This window comes from Mustelus asterias, chromosome 2 (assembly GCF_964213995.1).
Source record: "Mustelus asterias chromosome 2, sMusAst1.hap1.1, whole genome shotgun sequence".
Classification (NCBI taxonomy): Eukaryota; Metazoa; Chordata; class Chondrichthyes; order Carcharhiniformes; family Triakidae; genus Mustelus; species Mustelus asterias.
The window spans coordinates 167524074-167530073 of NC_135802.1; positions in this window are offsets into that span (position 1 = coordinate 167524074).

Consider the following 6000-nt stretch of genomic DNA (forward strand, 5'->3'; position numbering starts at 1 on the left):
CTGCTTTCAAATTGCCAGCATTTTCTGTTAATTCTGTGGGTGTTGCTAATAAATTGAACTTTACTGTCTCTGTGGAAAAACAATTTGGAGATAATGGCCTGAAGCTTACAAAGACCCACATCTAATCCTCATGAAAATTCTAAACTCGCGAGCATTTTACAGAATATTTTATTCTCTACTGGAAAGCAAGTTTCCTTGCAATTCCAGAGACAGGAATGCCCCACATTAAAAGGATTGTACTGTGCATATGATTACATTGATAGGTGAAATGTTATTGTGCTTGCAGGTTTAATATGGAGACAGGATAAGCTCAGAAAATGTCAAAGCATTTTAAGATTGATGCTAAATCACAGAGTTCTGTGTATTATTCTAAACAGTTGATACTGTTGCCTTGTGGATCCAGAACTGGCTTGCCTGCAGAAGGCAGAGAGTGGCTGTGGAGGGGTCTTTCTCTGCATGGAGGTCAGTGACCAGTGGAGTGCCCCAGGGATCTGTTCTGGGACCCTTGCTGTTTGTCATTTTCATAAATGACCTGGATGAGGAAGTGGAGGGATGGGTTGGTAAGTTTGCTGACGACACCAAGGTAGGTGGTGTTGTGGATAGTTTGGAGGGATGTCAGAAGTTGCAGCGAGACATAGATAGAATGCAAGACTGGGCGGAGAAGTGGCAGATGGACTTCAACCCGGATAAGTGTGTAGTGATCCATTTTGGCAGATCCAATGGGATGAAGCAGCAGTATAATATGAAGGGTACCATTCTTAGCAGTGTAGAGGATCAGAAGGACCTTGGGGTCCGGGTCCATAGGACTCTTAAATCGGCCTCGCAGGTGGAGGATGCGGTCAAGAAGGCGTACGGCGTACTAGCCTTCATTAATCGAGGGATTGAGTTTAGGAGTCGGGAGATAATGCTGCAGTTTTATAGGACCCTGGTTAGACCCCACTTGGAGTACTGCGCGCAGTTCTGGTCACCTCATTACAGGAAAGATGTTGAAGCCATTGAAAGGGTGCAGAGGAGATTTACAAGGATGTTGCCTGGATTGGGGGGCATGCCTTATGAGGATAGGTTGAGGGAGCTTGGTCTCTTCTCCCTGGAGAGACGAAGGATGAGAGGTGACCTGATAGAGGTTTACAAGATGTTGAGGGGTCTGGATAGGGTGGACTCTCAGAGGCTATTTCCAAGGGCTGAAATGGTTGCTACGAGAGGACACAGGTTTAAGGTGCTGGGGGGTAGGTACAGGGGGGATGTCAGGGGTAAGTTTTTCACTCAGAGGGTGGTGGGTGAGTGGAATCGGCTGACGTCGGTGGTGGTGGAGGCAAACTCGTTGGGGTCTTTTAAGAGACTTCTGGATGAGTACATGGGATTTAATGGGATTGAGGGCTATAGATAGGCCTAGAGGTGGGGATGTGATCGGCGCAACTTGTGGGCCGAAGGGCCTGTTTGTGCTGTGGCTTTCTATGTTCTATGTTCTATGTTCTATGATACGGACATGCAACAGGTCAAATATATAATTGAAAATTGCAAAATATCCAATCCCATGTCAAGTGAACCTTGCTGGTATAAACTGATTGTTAACATTGTAAAGGGAATGATATCGAGTGCTTCACTGCTCCGCACAGCCCATGGACATTAAGTTATTACCAATCAATGCGGGTACAGGTCACCCCATTCACGGGAAAATTGAGCAAAGTGAGATGTGAATTTACCCTCCAAGAAATACAGAAACTGATATGATGCAAAATAGTCATTGACCCAATGGGTCAGTTTAGTTATTGGTTCAATGGGTCAGTGTAGTCATTGGTTCAATGGGTCAGTGTAGTAGTTGGTTCAATGGGTCAGTGTAATTATTGGTTCAATGGGTCAGTGTAGTCATTGGTTCAATGGGTGAGTGTAGTTATTGATCCAATGGGTCAGTGTAGTTATTGATCCAATGGGTCAGTGTAGTTACTTGTTCAATGGGTCAGTGTAGTTATTGTTTCAATGGGTCAGTGTAGTTATTGGTTCAATGCAACAGTGTCATTACTGATTCAATGGGTCAGTGTAGTTATTGATCCAATGGGTCAGTGTAGTTATTGATCCAATGGGTCAGTGTAGTTATTGGTTCAATGGGTCAGTGTAGTTATTGATCCAATGGGTCAGTGTAGTGATTGATCCAATGGGTCAGTGTAGTTATTTGTTCAATGGGTCAGTGTAGTTATTGGTTCAATGGGTCAGTGTAGTTATTGGTTCAATGGGTCAGTGTAGTTATTGATCCAATGGGTCAGTGTAGTTATTTGTTCAATGGGTCAGTGTAGTTATTGATCCAATGGGTCAGTGTAGTTATTGATCCAATGGGTCAGTGTAGTTATTGATCCAATGGGTCAGTGTAGTTATTTGTTCAATGGGTCAGTGTAGTTATTGGTTCAATGCAACAGTGCCATTACTGATTCAATGGGTCAGTGTAGTTATTGGTTCAATGGGTCAGAGTAGTTAATGGTTGAATGGGTCAGTGTAGTCATTGGTTCAAAGGGTCAGTGTAGGCATTGGTTAAATGGGTTAGTGTAGTTATTGATCCAATGGGTCAGTGTAGTTATTGATCCAATGGGTCAGTGTAGTTATTTGTTCAATAGGTCAGTGTAGTTATTGGTTCAATGCAACGGTGCCATTACTGATTCAAGGGGTCAGTGTAGGTTTTGGTTCAAAGGGTCAGTGTAGTTATTGATCCATTGGGTCAGTGTAGTTATTGACCCAATGGGTGAGTGTAGTTATTTGTTCAATGGGTCAGTGTAGTTATTGGTCCAATGCAACGGTGTCATTATTGATTCAATGGGTCAGTGTAGTTATTGATTCAATGGGTCAGTGCAGTCATTGATTCAATGGGTCAGTGTAGTTATTGATTCAATGGGTCAGTGTAGTTATTGATTCAATGGGTCAGTGCAGTCATTGATTCAATGGGTTAGTGTAGTTATTGATCCAATGGGTCAATGTAGTTATTGGTACAATGGGTCAGTGTAGTTATTGGTTCAATGGGTCAGTGTCATTGTTGATTCAATTGGTCGGTGTAGTTATTGATTCAATGGGTCAGTGTAGTTATTGATCCAATGGGTCAGTGTACTTATTGATCCATTGGGTCAGTGTAGTTATTGGTTCAATGCAACAGTGTCATTACTGATTCAATGGGTCAGTGCAGTCATTGATTCAATGGGTCGGTGTAGTTATTGGTTCAGTGGGTCAGTGTAGTTATTAATCCAATGGGCCAGTGTAGTTATTGGTTCAATGGGTCAGTGTCATTATTGATTCAATGGGTCGGTGTAGTTATTGATTCAATGGGTCAGTGCAGTTATTGATCCAATATGTCAGTGTAGTTATTGGTTCAATGCAACAGTGTCATTACTGATTCAGTGGGTCAGTGCAGTCATTGATTCAGTGGGTCAGTGTAGTTATTGATTCAATGGGTCAGTGTAGTTATTGATCTAATGGGTCAGTGTAGTTATTGATTCAATGGGTCAGTGTAGTTATTGATCCAATGGGTCAGTGTAGTTATTGGTTCAATGCAACAGTGTCATTACTGATTCAATGGGTCAGTGTGGTTATTGATTCAATGGGTCGGTGCAGTCATTGATTCAATGGGTCAGTGTAGTTATTGGATCAATGGGTCAGTGTAGTTATTAATCCAATGGTTCAGTGTAGTTATTGATTCAATGGGTCAGTGTAGTTATTGGTTCAATGCGTCAGTGAACTCATTGGTTCAATGGGTCAGTGTAGTTATTGGTTCAATGCAACAGTGTCATTACTGATTCAATGGGTCAGTGTGGTTATTGATTAAATGGGTCGGTGCAGTCATTGATTCAATGGGTCAGTGTAGTTATTGGATCAATGGGTCAGTGTAGTTATTGGATCAATGGGTCAGTGTAGTTATTGATTCAATGGGTCAGTGTAGTCATTGGTTCAGTGGGTCAGTGTAGTTATTAATCCAATGGGTCAGTGTAGGTATTGGTTCAATGGGTCGGTGTAGTTATTGATTCAATCGGTCAGCGTATTTATTGATTCAAAGGGTCAGTGTAGTTAGTGATTCAATCGGTCAGTGTAGTTGTTGATTCAATGGGTCAGTCTAGTTATTGATTCAATGGAGCAACGTAGTTATTGGTACAATGGGTCAGTGTAGTTATTGATTCAATCGGTCAGTGTAGTTATTGATTCAATGGGTCAGTGCAGTTATTGGTTCAATGTGTCAGTGTAGTCATTGATTCAATGGGTCAGTGTGAATATTGATTCAATGGGTCAGTGTAGTTATTGATTCAATGGGTCAGTGTAGTCATTGATTCAATGGGTCAGTGTAGTCATTGATTCAATGGGTCAGTGTAGTTATTGGTTCAATGGGTCAGTGTAGGTATTGGTTCAATGGGACTGTGTAGTTATTGGTTCAATGGGTCAGTGTAGTTATTGGTTCAATGGGTCAGTGTAGTTAATGGTTGAATGGGTCAGTGTAGTCATTCGTTCAAAGGGTCAGTGTAGTCATTGGTTCAATGGGTTAGTGTAGTTATTGATCCAATTGGTCAGTGTAGTTATTGGTTCAATGCAACAGTGTCATTACTGATTCAGTAGGTCAGTGTAGTTATTGATTCAATGGGTCGGTGTAGTCATTGGTTCAATGGGTCGGTGTAGTTATTGATTCAATCGGTCTGTGTAGTTATTGATTCAAAGGGTCAGTGTAGTTATTGATTCAATCGGTCAGTGTAGTTTTGATTCAATGGGTCAGTCTAGTTATTGATTCAATGGAGCAGTGTAGTCATTGGTTCAATGGGTCAGTGTAGTTATTGATTCAATGGATCAGTGCAGTTATTGGTTCAATGGGTCAGTGTAGTCATTGATTCAATGGGTCAGTGTGAATATTGATTCAATGGGTCAGTGTAGTTATTGATTCAATGGGTCAGTGTAGTCATTGATTCAATGGGTCAGTGTAGTCATTGATTCAATGGGTCAGTGTAGTTATTGGTTCAATGGGTCAGTGTAGGTATTGGTTCAATGGGACTGTGTAGTTATTGGTTCAATGGGTCAGTGTAGTTATTGGTTCAATGGGTCAGTGTAGTTAATGGTTGAATGGGTCAGTGTAGTCATTGGTTCAAAGGGTCAGTGTAGTCATTGGTTCAATGGGTTAGTGTAGTTATTGATCCAATTGGTCAGTGTAGTTATTGGTTCAATGCAACAGTGTCATTACTGATTCAATAGGTCAGTGTAGTTATTGGATCAATGGGTCAGTGTAGTTATTGGATCAATGGGTCAGTGTAGTTATTGGATCAATGGGTCAGTGTAGTTATTGATTCAATGGGTCAGTGTAGTCATTGGTTCAGTGGGTCAGTGTAGTTATTAATCCAATGGGTCAGTGTAGGTATTGGTTCAATGGGTCGGTGTAGTTATTGATTCAATCGGTCAGCGTATTTATTGATTCAAAGGGTCAGTGTAGTTAGTGATTCAATCGGTCAGTGTAGTTGTTGATTCAATGGGTCAGTCTAGTTATTGATTCAATGGAGCAGTGTAGTTATTGGTACAATGGGTCAGTGTAGTTATTGATTCAATCGGTCAGTGTAGTTATTGATTCAATGGGTCAGTGCAGTTATTGGTTCAATGTGTCAGTGTCGTCATTGATTCAATGGGTCAGTGTGAATATTGATTCAATGGGTCAGTGTAGTTATTGATTCAATGGGTCAGTGTAGTCATTGATTCAATGGGTCAGTGTAGTCATTGATTCAATGGGTCAGTGTAGTTATTGGTTCAATGGGTCAGTGTAGGTATTGGTTCAATGGGACTGTGTCGTTATTGGTTCAATGGAGCAGTGTAGTTATTGGTACAATGGGTCAGTGTAGTTATTGATTCAATCGGTCAGTGTAGTTATTGATTCAATGGGTCAGTGCAGTTATTGGTTCAATGTGTCAGTGTCGTCATTGATTCAATGGGTCAGTGTGAATATTGATTCAATGGGTCAGTGTAGTTATTGATTCAATGGGACAGTGTAGTCATTGATTC